This window comes from Canis lupus, chromosome 38, assembly GCF_003254725.2.
Source record: "Canis lupus dingo isolate Sandy chromosome 38, ASM325472v2, whole genome shotgun sequence".
Lineage (NCBI taxonomy): Eukaryota > Metazoa > Chordata > Mammalia > Carnivora > Canidae > Canis > Canis lupus.
In genome coordinates this window covers 12,150,924-12,169,747 of record NC_064280.1, presented here as the reverse complement: position 1 = coordinate 12,169,747, position 18,824 = coordinate 12,150,924, and the positions used below count along the sequence as shown (strand labels likewise).

General features: G+C 33.5%; 1 protein-coding gene across 1 annotated transcript in view; it reads left to right on the top strand.

Moving 5' to 3' along the window:
- USH2A (usherin) overlaps positions 1 to 18,824 on the top strand; it is a 686,658-nt gene that overhangs the window by 72,683 nt on the left and 595,151 nt on the right.

Here is an 18,824-nt window from a genome sequence, read left to right as displayed (position 1 = left end):
TTTGGCTATAGTGGCCATTGCTGCTAGAAACATCGGGGTGCAGGTGTCCCGGCGTTTCACTGCATTTGTATCTTTGGGGTAAATCCCCAACAGTGCAATTGCTGGGTCGTAGGGCAGGTATATTTTTTTTAACTGTTTGAGGAACCTCCACACAGTTTTCCAGAGTGGCTGCACCAGTTCACATTCCCACCAACAGTGTAAGAGGGTTCCCTTTTCTCCGCATCCTCTCCAACATTAAAATCTATAGTAAAATGACTCAAATTATGTTACTTTCATTTGTCTATGATGGCCAGGGGAAGTTTCATAGATGAAGTAGAGGTTTAGCTACAATTTTAGGAAAAGGGGGTAAATGGAAAAGAAATTGAGAGATATTGGTAAAAATATCTAGCATCAACATCAGTAACAGCTGATAGGAAAGCAAGTACAGCGGCAGGAACAATCATATCAGTAATAAAAAATAAATAGTATGGAGTCCTCATTGAGTGATGTTTGAGGTAGTTAGTATCAATTTGGAAAAAAAAAAAAGTTAAAGCCCTACTTCATGGCATGTATAGAAAATCCAAGACTTCAATGTAAAAACAATTGTAAATCTATTAAAATAACAATTAAAATAATATTTCTAAGTCTAAAGCTAGGGACTTTATAAGCAAAGCAAATACAAGTAGAAACAAACATATTAGGAGCCATGAAAGAAATTATTGACGTATTTTGTCATAAACACATTTAAAATTCTTTACAGTGTAAGGACTAATTTATTGCATGAACTTGATTGATTCATTCTTACTCAGCCATAACTGTGTGTTTAATTTTTTCCAACTTTTTTCTTGCTTTTAAATTTAAAATGACATTTATTATATTTTTCCTAGTGTCTTCTTCCTTTGATTCTTTTAAATGCATATTTCTCTTTCCTTGCAATCAGTGATTTCTTTTATTAACCTCACAGTGTAGCACCGTCTCATAGATTCCCTACTTGACTTTCCTCCTAAACGTTGCCCTGTACGTGTGTTTAATTAGTCACTTCACTTTTCTCTGTCGTTTGTTTTAGGATATCATGGAACATCTTGTTTTTTTTTAAAACCATCTGCCAAGGTTTTAGCAAACTCCATTTCTGCCTTCTGAGATTCTTAATCTCATCTAATTTGTTTCCAGTGACAACATGAGTGCATATAGTTCAGTAGCAAGAATATTATCTACAATGCAGACTTCTTCTAGCACATTTAGGATGTAGTCCTGGCCCTTAGTTTCAACTCAGTCTTTGATTTGGTTACAGCTTTCTTTCTTTCTATGTGCTCAAGCCAAAACTTTCATGTTCTAATTCAGATGTTCCTTTGAACTTATTCTCCAGATCATTGCTTTATATTGCTGATCTTTTAATTTATATGTTTAGTCTTCACCACTGGTTGATAATTGCTTTGAAAGAAGGAATCATTTACTTTTTCTTTTTCTTTTTTTTTGATTTCTAACAGCTAGAGGCTTTGAATTTGGTTTGATTAGAGTATCATGAGAAAAAAAATCTTTTTAAAAAGCATTGATTTTAGTATGTTTGATTGTGTGGCTTATCATATTGTCCCAGAAAGGAAATTAATTGGATGAACTTGATTGATTCACTCTTTATTCAGCCATAATTGTGTGTTTAAGTTTTTGCCAGTTTGATTTGTTCTTGATTTTAAAGTTAAAGTGGCATTTATTCTATTTTTCCTAGCGTCTTCTCCTTTTGATTCTTTAAAATGGACGCTTCGCTTTCCTGGAAATTAGTGGTATCTTTTATTAACCTTACCTCCCCTTCCCAAACTCACCAAGAACTCAGTTAAAAAACACTATGGGGTGGGGATGCCTGGGTGGCTCAGTGGTTGAGCGTCTGCCTAAGGCTCAGGGCGTGATCTTGGAGTCCTGGGATAGAGTCCACAGCGGTCTCCCTGTGTGGAACCTACTTCTCCTCCCTCTGCTATGTCTCTGCCTCTCTCTCTCTCTCTGTGTCTCTTGTGAATAAATAAAATCTTTAAAAAAAAAAAACACTCTGCGATGGATTTAGTAAGGCCCCTCGATCTGAATCTATGTAGTATATTCAAATTAAGGACTGGGTAATGCTTTCATATATTATTTTCAGAGCTTCTCATGCTTTATTTTGACTAGTTTGCTTTCATTTCCTCTACCCCCGCCCCTGTATCCCTTTTTCTTTTGATAGCCCATCCCATTTTTCCCCTTTCTCTCTCTTTAATTGCTCACAGATGAGTGATTGATATTTTATGATTCTTGAATGATTTCATGCTTCCCCTTAAAAATAGAGCCATTAAATGAATCAAGGCTCATGATTGGTTTCAGAAGTCAAGTTGGGATTTTCAGACTTGGTCTCAGGTGGTGACTATTGAATTATGAACTAGCAAAATAATTAACTATAATTTAGGTTGAGAATACATTTTAATGCTTCTTATTTAGACATTAAATGCCTTTTAGAAACAAAGGTAAAAAGTTGACTTTTCTGTTATTTTCTTCCTGGACATATTTTGATAATTTATGAATTTAGCCATAAATAAAAAAGCAACAAATATCATTCACTTAGCAAAGTTTGGCAAATGTAGCTGAAGGGAAAAAGTCAATAGACTGTTAAGTTGAATGATTTCTCTGTCCTATGATATTTTCAATAATGTGTTGAAAATGAGAAATGATTTTGTAAAGCATTCGTAAGTATGACATTTTCTTATTGTTATCATTCGAAGTATTTTAATACATGTGAGACATATCTGAAAAAGGTATCTTACAATAATGTGAAAATATGCTTATTCAAATGCTTTCCACATTGTTCTACTTTTTAAAATAATAAGTTTTCATATAAGCCATCCATTTCCTATTGGAACCAATGTTCTTTTTAAAGATCTGGACTTAATCCAAAAAGAATGTCTTCAATTTCACAGTATTATGCTAACCATTAATAATATTACTCAATAAACAGGGCTTTTGTGAATTATATTACAGCCATTTGGCAAACAGATGAAAACGTAAGCCTTGAAAATATGCCAGTTCTTGGCAATTGGCAGTCCTATATGAAAGTGTTTTTAGCAGAAGTGAAAATGAATGAAGTTGGGAGAAAGGAGTGGAATGGTAAATTCAGAAGCAAGTTGTTATACATTAGCCATTCCAAGGAATTTTCTATATGAAGCATTCTTCAGTTGTTTCTAAAGTTGATGTCACAAACTGGTGGTCCACAGGTGGGAACACTGTTTAAATAGTTTGTTATTCTTCTTCTTCTTTCCCTCTTCCTCTTCCTCCTTTACCTCTGGCCTCTCTTACAGAAAATAATCCAACACGATGCCTATGTTTCCTCATACAGCCTAACTCAAGGTAACAATGACCCTCTTTGGAACACTATCACACTTTGGTTTGCTACCATATTCACTACTATCCATAACCTTATATCTGGGTGAACTCACTTATGTTAATACCTGGCCCTCTTCATAGATTAAGACTTACACTAGTAGTTAAAGCACATGATTAATTATTTAGGGAATAGCCAGACTGACTAATTCATCTAATTCGTAACTCTATTGGTAAATCCTATTTCTTTTGTTGATTCATAAAGTTAAAAACTAACCAAAAAAAAAAAAAAAAAACAAGAAAAACTATTACCAAAGACCCCACTGATCCTGAGATAAACTTCAAGGTACACTTACTTTTGTCTTAAATATTTCATTGTATTTTGCAATACTTAAAACATCTACCTTGGGGAGGCTCAATGATTCTTCTCAGTGCTACTGCCTAGGAATGCTGACATACTGTGTAAGGCTTTGTAAGGCAGTTGTAAGGCTTTAATGTATGGTGTATACTATAAATGATAATTGCATATTTCATTAATAGAGAATGACTTTAGAGTATTTGTGACATTACCTCTCTAGAAATGACTGAAACAGTGAATAATTTACTAGTTCCATTTTAGGATTAACCTAGAGCAAAACAAACCCCAAAAGACTATATACTATTAACTTTAAAGCAGAATTGAATGTTTCAAAGCAGAATTCAGGATTACATGGCATTTAACTCTTTGCGAATCATTTGATAAGAAACACATACACTCTTTTTAAATAATTACTTTTTGGATAACAGATAATCACTGTTACTTGTACATGTATTTTACAATTTAAGTGAATTTTTACTTTGAGATAATTGTAAATTCATGTATGATTGTAAGAAATAATACAGATTCCTTGTACCCTTTACTCAATTTCAACTATAATAACATTTTGCAAAACTAGTGATTTTTTCTTTTTAAGCAACTTTCCTGAAATGATTTGCATATAATAAAATATACTCAGTTAAAAATAAAAACATAAAATAAATTTATCCATTTAAAAATATTAGCAAATGCAATTTGCTATATTTTGCTATATTCGTGTGATCACTTCCATATTAAAGATGTGGAATGTTTTTCTCTCTCCAAATATTCTCTTGTGCTCCTCTATAGTCAATGCCTCCTCCCCAACCCTCAATCCTAGGAAACCATTGATCTGCTTTCTATTACTATAGATTGTTTTGCCTATTCTAAAACTCCATATCATGGAATTATTCAACATGCATTATTTTGGTACATAGATTTCTTTTTTTTTTTTTTTTTTTGGTACATAGATTTCTAAAATCTACCCCACCCCATTACTCCCCTCACTTTTTTAAAGATCATTTCCTAACCACTTGTGCTATTAGCTTTATTGAAATAATGTATCTCTTACCTGCTCAAGACTTCCATTATAACTATTAAAAAAATATGCTTCAAGTCTTAGATACAGAATAGAACCTAGGAATTGGAAGCTTAGATGTGTATATTATGTCAACTAATATGGTTGCATAGTTACCATATTCTCATTACTCCTCCTCTTCTCTTTACCTGTTCTAAGAATTCAAATGTTGATAGAATCTAGCTTTAGGAATGTGTTATCAGTTGAAACTAGCATCCTTATGGTTTTTCATTTTCTTTTAATAGTTATGTTCATCTTTCAGGGGCTCTTGGCTAAGAGTGATGCAATCATCAGTGCCTCCGCCAAGCCCCAGCACTTTGTTGGCTACTTAGCTATTCTTTCATCATTTTGTGACATCATTACCTGCAAGGGTGGCCAAGCGTTCACAGAGCAATTTATTAGTAACCATGAATTCTTCTCTTATTCTTTGGCTCTGATTTGTGACCCTTTTATAGCATTAATCATGGCTTTTATGAATTAACTACAATCAAGCTATCAGTATGCATTTTTGTTAGTATTATAAATAGCAGAGCCAGCTTAAAACATTTTATATAATAAGCCTTCCTACCATTCAATAATTTGAATGGTGCCAACATCACACTCTACAATGCTTATTATGTAAATGAATATTTCCTGTTATTTTAGAAAGTGTGTTCCGTTAGAGCACTAAAGTCCAAAAGTATGAGTCATCATGACTAACTAGAGTCATATTTTTATTACACATCGAGCTTTCCCAGTAATGTTTTTTGTTTGCTCACAGAAAGATCTTATCCTAATGTATTTCATTTTATACTCTAATCTTGTAAATACTAATGAATTAATTTTTTAAATGTAACTAGCATTCAGACATTTTATATTATAGAATCTACATCAGATGTACATTTAGAGAGTCAAGGCCTCAAACTTAATTTCCTCTTTGGCATATGGTGATATTATTATTATTAATCCTTATATTAGTTATTCCATGTTCATAGACAGGAAGATTCAATATTGTCAAGATGTCTGTTCTTCCTGTCTTGATCTATAGCTTCAATGTAATCCCAATCAAAATATCAGAAAGTTATTTTGTGGATATCAATAGGCTATTTCTAAAGTTTATGTGAGAAGCACAAGACACAGAATAGTCAAGACAATGTTGAAAGACAAGAACAAAGTCAGACTACTGCCACTACCTGACCTCCAGACATATCAACAAAGCTACAGTAATTATAACAATGTGGTCTTGGCAGAAATAAAAACAAATAGATCAGTGAAATGGAATAGAAATAGACCCACATAAGTATAGTAAACAGTAATGTAAACTGTCACGTGGGTGATAATGATGTGTCAATTTAGGTTTATCAGTTTATAACAGTATACTACTCTGGTGCCAGATGTTGAAAGTTGGGGATTCTGTGGTGCAGGAGGTATATGGGAACTCTGTATTGCTCTCTCAATTTTTCTGTCAGTTTGAAAATGCTTTAAAAATTATAGTCTATTGAAAAAGTAGCATTTAAGACCGACAGTGATAATTACATTTAAAGAGATCAAAGGCTCTTGAATTATTCCTTGTTTTAGAGAGACAGAGCACAAGCGTGGGGAAGGACAGAGGCAGAAGGGGAGAAAGAATCCTCAGCAGACTCCCTGTTGAGCATGCAGCCCAATTTAGGGCTCAAAGTGAGCTCCATTCCAGGACCCTGACATCATGACCTGAGCCAAAATCAAGAGCCAGCTGCTTGACTGACTGGACCACCCAGGAACCCCAAAAGTCCTTGTGTTATTCTTAAAGAGTGTGAAATATTTTCAAATTTTAACATAAGCAACATTTTTTATTTAAGAATAATACAGCAAAAGAGATGAAATATAGTTTATAACTTCCCCAAAATATAGAGAATAAAAAGGAAACATCCTTTTTGTTATAAAATAAGGCAAAAAGGAGAGGGAAATAAAAAAGTAAAGTATATAGAAAATATAAAATCCAAATATGTCAATAATCATAACAAATATAAATGTGTTAAACTTGTCAGTTAGAACTAAGTGCTGTCATAAACACAAAAATATAATATCCACGGTTGTTGGAGCATATACTGCATTAATGGGAGAGGGTACCTCAGGCACAAATTTTGAGAAGGCATTATTAATCAAGATAAGTAATACTTAAATATAATACTAAAAAAAGCAAAATAATACTAAAATCTCAGAGGAATAATATATAAAAATCTTATTTTATTTTTAAAGATTTTACTTATTTATTCATGAGAGACACAAAGAGAGAGAGAGATAGAGAGAGAGACATAGACATAGGCAGAGAGAGAAGGAGGCTCCATGCTGGGAACCTGATGTGGGACTCTCCAGGATCACGCCCTGGGCTGATGCCTTGGGCGGAAGATGGTGCTAAACCGCTGAGCCACATAGGCTGCTCATATATAAACATTTTAAATAAAAAAGCTGTTTGTTTTGTAAGTCTTTGTTACTTAGCAACGAGAACTGTTTCCAGTCAGTCACAGTTCCCGCCTAGCAGTTCTGGAAGGTTATCTTGTATCTGCTTCATAGGAAGGTTGACAGTGGTTTAGAAACAGATTGGTCAAGGTGAAGAGTTATATATAGCTATACTTTTTGATTATAGAGGGTTTATTAACTTTCTCCACTTGGTTCCTAATACAGGAGGATATTTTATAGATATATATAGGGTACATATTTTTCTTTTGGCCTCAGGTTCCAATATGGCTCATCGTGGCACTGATGTTGAGATGGTAAGACATATGCCTAAAACACAAGCACACATAAAATTTAAAAATTTAAAAGCTGCTTAAGCTGTATAGTGTTAAGTAAAATAGATTTTAAGCAAAAAGTTTTATTAGGGATAAGGTGCTTTACTATATAATGGTAAATGATATAATTCTAAACTTACATGCATCTTATAACATAGATTCAAAAGTATAAAGCAAAATTTGACATGACTAGAAGAAATTAACAAATCCAACATCAATATAGAATATTTTGATACATCTTATTTGGTAATTAATCAAACAGGCAGTTAAAAAATTAAAATCCTTAATAAGGGACACTGGGTGGCTCAGCGGTTGAGCATCTGCCTTCAGCCCAGGCCGTGATCCTGGAGACCTGGGATCGAGTCCCACGTCAGGCTCCCTGCATGGAGCCTGCTTTTCTCTGTGCTTGTGTCTTTGCCCCTCTCTCTCTCTCTCTCTCTCTCTCTCTCTGTGTTTCTCATGAATAAATAAATAAAATATTTTTAAAAATAAAAAAATAAAATCCTTAATAATTGAGAATTGAACTAATTTGAAGCTTGATCTAATAGAGTCTTATATTCAACAATGAAAAAATACACATTCTTGTCAAGATCACAGGGAAAATTTATGAACATCGAGCACATACTAGTCAATGGTCTCAACAAATTATATAGAATTTGTAATCACAACACATTGTAAGCATTAATAGTTCTAAGTAAATGAATGCATCCAGTCATTTCACTATTATCCAAATGAGTCAAGATAAGTAGAAGTAGATGGAAAAAAACTCCAATTAAAATTATGAGCCTTTTACTAATCCAACAAAATTTTATTGAGTACTCATTTTCTAAGCAGTAGGTTTACATCCTGGGCAAAACACAGTTATTCCTCTTCTTTAAGAGTTTACATTCTCTTGGGGGTTGGTAGTGGTGGTGGGGGAGGCAGAGAAGTAAAATAAGGAAGTTAAATATATAGTATTCTAGGATTTTTTCTGAAGGCATAATGCTTTATTTTGAACTCTGTCATTAGAATGAATTGCCAGAATGCAAACTCAAACAAGGATAGTACAAAAAAGAAAATTTAAGATTATTCTCCCATGTAAACAAAGGCAAAGATTTTCAAATGATGAGTGAAATCTAGTTTTTTATAAAAATAATAATATATAGCAACCAAATTGGGTTTCTCCCAGGAATACAAGTAAAATTTAATATTAACACTATTAATGTAATTCACATTAACTCAAGAAAGGAAAAATATGATCATTTCAATAGACGTGGAAAAAAGCTGTTGATAAAATATTTAACACCCACAAAAACAAGTATTGTTAGAGCACCCTCAATTGAAGAAGATCCTCTTAATCTGATAAAGAACATCTATAGTTTTCTAGTATCAACAGTGCATCTAATGGTAAATCCATTGAAGCCTTTTCTTCAAAATAAGAATAAGACAAGGATGTCTATTATTCTGCATTTTATTGGAGGATCTAGCCAGCTCAATACGATAAGAAAAAGAAATAAACACCTAAAAATTAGAAGGGAAGAACCGAGCTGTCAAAATCTGGAGATAATTAAATCAGAGAGTGTAAAAAATTCCACAAATTATTAAATATTAAGGGGAGTTCAGTAAGGTGGCTAGATATAGGATGGAAACATGAAAATAATTGTCTTCTATATGTCAGAATAACAAACAGGAAACTTAATTTAAAAATAATTCTCAACAAAAATATAGTATATCTTTACAACTTCTGAATACAAGAAGCAAAAACTATAAAAGAAGAAACTAATAACTTGTGGCTACATTATAATTAGAAACTTCTTCATATAAAGCTATCATTCAAAAAAAAAAAAAGAAAAAGAAAAGCTGCAGATTAGCAGATTAGATTGGCAACAGAAAACATATGACAAAGGGAACTTTTAAATCAGACTACTCAAAATGGACCAAGAAAATTAAACCAGGTAATTTGCAGAAGAGCCTAGAAATGACAACCCAAATGTATGGCAACCCAGACATATGAAAACACCTGAAATTTTACTGGTTATTGGTAAAATAATTATAATTATGAGATAACATTTTATTCTCATGAGGTTGGCAAAGATTCAAGAAATTTGAAAGTTTCAGTTGCTGGCAAGAGTGTAGATTACAGCTCATCCACCACTGATAGGAAGGTATCACCACTTTTGGAAAACAATCTGCAAATATTTAAATGGGTATTTATAGCAGTGGATCTGAATGAATGACTATTACATCAACATGACTAAACTCTCAAACAATTGAATACAAAAAGCTTGTAGAATAATATATGCCGTATACCATTATGTGAAATTTAAAAACACACGAAACAATACTGTAAGTAATACATAAATTTAAAGGGTAAATATGAAGAAAAGCATGTGAATGAATATTACTAAGTTCAGAGTGGAATGTATATTATGGTGTTTTAAATCAGGTGGCGAATAAAAGAACACAATTGTTTGCTTTTTATTATTTATAAATTTTGCAGTCCTAAATATTTTAATATAAATTTCTAAAACATTATAATATGATTTATTAATCCATCAGGAACATATCATCTATGTTAAGTATTCATGCTACTGCTAAAAACAGAGTGGAGGTGACTCTCTTTGGCATGGAATAATTGTTAGAAAATTCATGATTACTGTGTACCTTTATAGTTCTAAGGTGAAGATTGATCATTTGCTAGCTTCATTCAACAAATATTTATGAAATGCCTTCTATGTGTAGAACATTATGCTACAGTACAGCCATAACATCTTGATTACAGATGCAAGTATTTGAAAATATTGAAGGACTTTCATTTGTGAAAGTCAGAAAAGATTTCCTGGCAGACACTAATTACTATAATAAATGGAGATGACTGTGGTGCAAGCAAATTATTCAGACCAACAATTTATAATTAATAGATAATATAAACATCATTGACATTTTAAATCTTGAGAAAAATTTAAATGTTGCTGTACTAATGAAGGGATTTTTAAAATTCACTAATCTGATATTCAAGCTTAACATTAGATAAAATTTCCAATATAAAATGGCTTTCTATCTAAATGGTAATTCAGATGAATTTTTGTGTCCACTCATTAAGTGTAGAGAAACCCTAAGAACTAAAAGACATAATGGTGGGGTGCCTGGGTTAAGCATCCTGACTCTTGGTTTTGGTTCAGGTTATGATCTCTAGATCATGAGATTGGCTTGGCTTGGCCACCATTTAGAACCTGGAAGAAACCATAAAGTCCTCCTTCTCTACTCTTGGGAGAAAAGTATCTCATATGTGTCTTTTTAATTTTGTGTCCTGACAAGTCTCACAATTAAAGGGAAAGAGGCAATCAAGAAGAGCAGGCAGGCCAAGGGAGAAATCAAATATTAAACAATGACCAATATTCAAGATTAATATAACTCCAGTGCCTGTCATTCAAAACAATCTGTCTCATTCAACAGCTAGACTTTGTTAAATGGTCTGCATTGATAAGCCATAGTCTGAAGTTCCCTCTTTACAAGTTTATAGACTATCAGTTATATATATTTTTAAAGACTTTATTTTAGAGAGAGTGAGCGAGAGAGAGAGAGAGAGAGAGAGAGCACAAGTGGGGTAGGGACTGAGAGGGAGGGAGAGGAAGGACTCTGCCCTCAGCATGGAGCCCCACGTGGGGCTTGATCTCACAACCTTGGGGTCGTGACCTGAGCTGAAATCTAATCAGACACTTAATGGACTGAGCCACCCAGGTACCCCCAATCAGTTATATTTTTATGTAGACCATGTGTAGAACTGAAGGAGGGACACCTGGGTGGCTCAGTGGTTGAGCGTCTGCCTTTGGCTCAGGGCCTGATCCCCAAGTTATGGGATTGAGTCCCACATTGGCCTTCTTGCATGGAGCCTGCTTCTCCCTCTGCCTATGTCTTGCTTCTCTCTCTCTGTGTCTATCATGAATAAATAAATAAAATCTTAAAAAAAAAAAAGAACTGAAGCAGTTGTCCAAATGGTTCTGCCTTCAGTCTCTATTTTTACAAATATTGATTTTGTTACCCATGTTACCAGAATTTGTTTTATTGGATGATTTTCCAACCCTCCATTGAGCTTTGCCTTCAGAGGTACAGACAAGGCATTGCAGAAATAAGTAAGTTCCTTAATGAAGACAATGTGTATTAATGGTTGAATTGTCAGGCTACATATATTATGTGTTCATGATCATTGTATGACCACAAATGTCTGATCAGTATTGTCCAACAGCATGAGTAGTTATTTAATTTTTGCTACTAATTTCAGCACCTACAGAGCAGCTAAGTACATATTTTATGTGGGCACTTTAATTATATGAGAATTTCTAACCAGGGGAAAGGTAATTACTGAGAAAAGAATTGAAGGATAAATACATGAACATCTCTGTCTTCTCATTGGCAAGGCATGGTAATTGTTTGGACTTTGCTAATTGAGATTACATAATCTGTAGGTAAAAATCTGCAAGAAAATATTGCATTTATCTTTAAACCTTTAATGTTACTATTCAAATAAATACTAGAAACATTAAGGTGCAGTCCTGTAACATGTCATAAATATAAACAGTCTATTAGGTCATTCATTCAGGCATTCATCAAGCATATTGATCACCTATTGTGTGCAAATCAGTGAGCCGCTCTCTGTCTCGATCTTTATGTGGTTGGAAGTTTCATCTGTGCTTTCATCACCTTCCCACACCCCACCCAGTCTATCATTGCTAAGAAATTACAAGTTTGTTTAATCATACTTTTGTGATTAGAGCACGAGAGCTTCATAGGGAAACCTCTTTTGGAAAAAGTAGTTATATGAGTACACTGAAGTTTTTATGTTTATAAAGATGATTTCTCTATCTAGTAGACAAAAGAAATTATCCTGAAACTACATCATTTGAATTACAATTGAACTGCTACATCCAAAGGAAAGAGGAAGCTGTGAATAGAGCCAGAGGACAATTATTATTATTAGAGATTTAGGCTCTTAAAATTTCTAACATACTGATCTGATGAGAAAGGAGCAATTTGCTGACTTTTAGAAGATCTCTAATTCATTTACTCCATTTGGGAATAGTTGGACAAATTGCCTCTTTTAGCTCAATAAGTAGTACCATACTGATTTCTAAAAAGTGAGCATTTTATAATTTCTCACTCTGGAATGAATTGCCTTCCTCCCCTTCCCACACAGGCAGGGGCTGCCTACATACTCTGAATTTTCCAGCTGTGGTGGGGGCAGGCGGGGAGTGTTTCCAACCTTGGGTTTCCAGAACTCTGTCATCCAGTTTAGACTCTGAGCAGATAAGGAGGTAAGTATGAACGGTTAGCCACAATGGATCCACTCAACACCTCTCTCCCTGAAATAGTTTTTTATCCCTGGAACCTGCACAGCATGGCGCTAAGGAGTGAGAATTCTAAAGGAGAATAAAGGAGGATATTATATACACATATATATATAATATATATACACATATATGAGTATATATGTACCTATGTATATATTTATATATATGGTATATATTTTTATATATATACATAAATTGAGTGCCTAATAAGTGTGAGGGCTTCTAGGCACTGGGAACATTATAATGAATAAAATTTAACAAGCATTGAGGCCCTTACAAATTTTTACACTAGTTTATACTGTCATTCCAGTAGGTGACTTTAGGAAATTATTGTTTTTTTCCTATTCCTTAGTTTTCTCATCTGTAAAATAGAGGTTATAGCAATGCTCACTTCATAGGTTATTGGAAAGATTTAGTCAGCTAATAAATATGAATCACTTAGGACCGACATCATAACATATGGGATATTCTTATTGCAAGTAAAGCATTGCCTAAATAAAGATGTTTTTGGTTATTGTTGATGGTAGAAAAGGAAATAAAAATAATTTTCTTTCACTTTGGCTTTTTGCTAGAACCAGAAATGAAGGAAATTAATTCATTAGTAGAAATGAGCTCTTGTTGCATCACTCATTCATTGGTTTATTCATACATTCATTTGTTCATTTCCTTACTCAATAAGCATTTGTTGAGCAGTTACAGTGTCTCAAGCATTATGCTATGGTTGATTACATCAATAAAATCTAGTTTCTGATTGAAGAAGCTTGGACTCAAATATGAACAACAGATAAGTAAATGGACTATTAAAATAGTCCATGATAATTGCAGCGATTTAAAAAGTGTAGATAATATGCTATTTTTCCTATAAGTGTTTAATAAAATAAGACAGCACCCATAGTTATCCTTTGAGCCCCTAAATTTTTTTGTATTATTTACTAAGTGTTATTTCATTATTTAAATTACTGAGGAATTAAATAATTTTTACAGATTTTCCAGATGTGACTTTTTATCTTTAATTTAAAAACTTCTTAAAGGTTTTTATGTATTAAAGTAATCTCTACACTCAACGTGGGGCTTGAACTCACAACCCCAAAATCAAGAATTGCATGCTCTTATGAGTGTGCCAGCCAAGCACCCCTCCAGATATGACTTTTTTAAATGAACATTTTAAGGAGGGCACATGATGTGATGATGAGCACTGGGTATTATACGCAACCAGTAAATTACTGAATACTATATCTGAAATTAATGATATACTATATGTTGGTTAACTGAATTTAGATAAAAAATAAAATGAACATTTAAGAAACCAATTCATTGGGATCCCTGGGTGGCGCAGCGGTTTGGCGCCTGCCTTTGGCCCAGGGTGCGATCCTGGAGACCCGGGATCGAATCCCACATCAGGCTCCCGGTGCATGGAGCCTGCTTCTCCCTCTGCCTGTGTCTCTGCCTCTCTCTCTCTCTCTCTGTGACTATCATAAATAAATAAAAACTTAAAAAAAAAAAAAAAGAAACCAATTCATTTACTGAAATAATTCAAAAGCAGTTTGTTCACTTCTCTGTTTTCTTAATCTGTGAATGTTAAAGACAAGTTTTTTTTTTTTTTTGATGATTTGTGGTCATTTTTCTGAACTTGAGTTTTCAAAGAGCATCGAGTCTATTAAGTCTGTTGAGCAGTATTGTAAGTTTCAGGAAGATTCTCGATCCCCCTTACTTCAGCCCCTACCTCAACCCTCCCAGGGTTGAGATACTTGATGTATCTTTGCCTAAGAAGACATTTTCTTCTTTCTTCCTTCAAAGACACATAATGGTAATTAAAGATTGTTGGATAAGTGACTGAATAAATATGAAATTCATATTTTCTCTGTAAAATTGAAGGTATTCATAATAGTGGATCAAAACTGAGAGTAAGGAGTGTGGGTTGGTAGAAATGCTTTTGAACTTGTGGATTATTTTTTGGCAGATTGCCTTTACTAGTCTGTAATGGTAACAAAAGAGCACTATTCCAATTTAATGATCCAAAAGACAGAAATACCACTGTGTACTATTAGAATATAATGTAATAAAATAGATTTTCATTAGTGTCTTCTAGATTCACTGATTGTTCTATGCCTATCCTATCTGAATATGTCCAAGTGTTTGGCTGCAACTTCATGGAGTTGATTAGTAGCCCTTAAGAAGCTATCAAAATGAAAGCAGTTAAATGAATCAGTAATAAAGGTCCTCAACTCTGATATACCCATTTTCTATTCTTATAATTTGAGCACTCAGGGACATAACAGGAGGAATCCAGTTGTTATAAAAGAAGTATATAATTGATAGTGACAAACGATCAACTGGAGATTGGGAAAAACATTAAGTAGAATACCATCTGGTTCAGAAACTTCATAAAATACACACAAATGTTATTGCACTTCATTTATTTTATTTATTTGTTTTTAAAGATTTTATTTATTCATGAGAGACACAGAGAGAGAGAGAGAGGCAGAGACACAGGCAGAGGGAGAGGCAGGCTCCATGCAGGAAGCCCGACGTGGGACTCAATCCCGGGTCTCCATGATTACACCCTGGGCCGAAGGCAGGTGCTTAAACTGCTGAGCCACCTAGGCGTCGCTGTTATTGCATTTTAAATAAAACTTTAGAAGTCCTTGATAGAAAAGATAGAAAAAAATCGGGAGATTTCAAAAATTTACTCATAATTCTCATAATTTACTCAACAGTTACTCATACTTCTATTTTGTCATGGTTCTCTGGAACCCCTGTATAGAAGAGGAATTGTATAAAGTCACAATTATGAGACCAAAAATTTAAGTTTCATGAAATTTTATAATCAAAGAAGACTACAAAGTATTGCTTGAATTTTTATCTCTTGCAACTTACACTAAATGAGAGTGACACAGCATCATCCTTAAGATCAAAGGCCAATGTATCAGTGTGTCATTTAGCTCTAGATATTTATTTATTTATTTATTTATTTATTATTTATTTATTCATTTATTCATTCATTTATGATAGACATAGAGAGTGAGGAGAGGCAGAGACCCAGGCAGAGGGATAAGCAGGCTCCATCCCGGGAGCCCGACATGGGACTTGATCCTGGGATTCCAGTATCCCGCCCTGGGCCAAAGGCAGGCGCTAAACCGCTGAGCCACCCAGGGATCCTCAGCTCTTTATCTTTTAAGTTAAATTTCACAACAGAAATTTGACTGTCATTTCTCAAAATCCTTATTAATCTCACTGTTTGGACATATTTATATCTGTAAAAAATTCACACTGTTTGCTGGTAATTCATAAACTCAGACTACATTGTACTTGAAAAGATAATCATTTTCTCTGTAGTATCTTACTGATCTGTGTATAATTTAAAACTGGAACATTTTAATTTTCTTAGCTTTTCTTAGTGAAGTGTTACATGAAAATTGTGTATAATTTTCTTGTAACTATCCATGCAGTTGCATTTTATTTGCCCTCAATTTTTTAATACATTAGTAATAAATGCACCCTGGGGAAAAAATAAACTTTACAAAGTAAAAGTCATCTATAACTCTACCACCCATAGATAACTTCGGCAAATGCTCTAAGTTTATATCTTACAGATCTTTTATTATTGTTATTACAAATCTGTATCATCTCTCTCTGTCTTCTACTTTTTTTTTTTTTTTTGGTTCTCTCTGTCTTCTTAAAGAAGTTCTATATCTGTGTCCACAGATGAATCCTCCTCTCTAAAAAATAGGATTGTACTTTAGATGTTATCTTTAACTTCGTTTTTAAATTCAAAATATATTATGATTACTCATCTATATTTATACTTAGGAATTATTTTAGTTTCACATTTTTATTTATATTAAATACTCTATTGTAGAAAACTCCAAATACATAGAAAAATGTCTTATATGGATCCAACAAAAAAATGAATAAAAGATTTTTGCTTACATTTCATACTAATTTGGAGAAGATGTCTGAATATTTCACACTATCTTCTCAAAATATTATATGTTATCTAGAAACAAAAACTCTACAAAATCTTAATATATCTCGAGGAGACTTCCAAAGGATATATTTCTATATCTTATCTCTCTCTTGTTATGAATTTCCATGTCTTGTAAGTATCAATGACAATTCAAAACTTAAAAGTGAAGCTGTAAAATAATTACTCATTATATTTCTTTGAAGATTTATGACATTTCCAAGCCATTCTCTTTTGGTCATTGTATCCTTTTCCTCACAATTTAAAAAAATCCTCAAATAGTTTTAAAAAATGTACTTTTTGAATTCCCACTGGAATTATTGGGTTCAATGGAGTGTCCTGGTGGGTGTGGATAAACTGCCCTCTTATAACTAGTGTCTAAACTGGCTTTTTCTACAAACTCTGCCACCTTAGTACTATAATATATTTAAAAAAAATTCAATTTGAGTGGAAAATGATAGCTATGCTGTTTTCTTTAATTAGAGATAAAATGTTACCAATATTTCTGCAGATTTTTATTGTCCACAGAAGGGAGGCTTTTCAATAACAGCTACCTGGTAGTAAAGTCATTCAATTAGGTCAGTGGCAAATTCCTTTTTGATTTTAAATGTTAAAAAAGCCAGGATTGTATCTTTGAAGCATTGATATAGTATTCAGTGTCATCTTACTTACAAGCCTTTTTGATAATGACTTTTAGGTTAACAGTAAAGATAAAATCTTAAATGAGGTTTATTTTTTAGATCACAACCAAAAAACAGAAGTGTCTTCATAAAAATATAAAAAGAATGCTTTTGCTGGATTTACTCCACTGACTCATGTAGGCAACATCCCAAACTCAAACAGGCGGCAGTTGCTTTGTAAAAGACAAACTGCATCTGTAATCAGTATGACAGGACCACAGATTCCATATCATCACTTCCACCACCTTTTATTCAAGAAAGCATAACTTGAATAATAAAAACACCATCATCAGGTGAGCAAAGTTATCAGTAAGAAGGCTTTGAAATGAAGTGAAAAAAATAGACTTCTGGCATTGTCTTGTAGCAAAATTTTGCATTTGGCCAAAGTTTTGCAATGCGATAGACTTTTTAAAAAAAATTGGAAATGAGATTAATTGCATGGCTAATTGACCTGGGGAAGAGAACTTAATGAGCTCATTTCAAGCCAGGAACTCAGAAAGTGAGTTTTCATCTATTCTTCTATTTAACTAGTTAGAATATATCTCCCCCACAGTTAAACCTACTAGAAGAAGTGATAGTTATATGCTAATGATATCTGACGGCTCCTAGGAAATAAGTGTAGATAAGGCCTTCTCTGTAGTATAGCTACAGATGATAAAATTTACCAGAAGTGAAGTTTGGTCATTAATTACTCATAGCTCCATTATGTAGGCTACATTTTCTAAATCAGACCATGCACTGGAACATTTATGATCACAGGATCCTCTGTTAAATGTTATAGTTAGTATATCGCACAGGGGCAGTCTTATATATTGCTCGTGTCACTCAAATTTCAGATCAACACCAATGCTGGAAAAATCTCCTCTTCCTCCTTCCTCCTGCTCCTCTGTCTTGAAACTTCCGGAGTTCGAATTTGTGACATGTGCCAGGCTTTGTGTTAGGCATTATTTTAATTTTTTTTTTGCATTATTTTAATAATACTGCTTATCCGTAGATTATTTTGAGTCAAAAATAAGTAAGATATTGAGTTGTCTTCCTTTTAGAGATGAGGAAACTGAGATTCACAGAAGTAAGGTAGATTCAAGGACTTCCTGTCCAATGACATTTTTCATGTTGCTTAATCTCTTTAACCCTCAGTTGCTCATCTATTAATAAAGTAGTAGACCATGTTGGCTGAAGGCTTACTATGTAACACTCTGCTAAGCACTTGGTCTTCACAGCAACCTGATGAGGCAGCTGTTACTACCCCCATGTTATAAATGAGAAAAATAAGTCTTAAAGAGGTAGAATTAATTATGTGAGAGCACAGGGCTAGCGAATCAGCAGACAGAAATCAGATGTGAGATATTTATATGACCCAAAGCCTAAATAAAGGATTC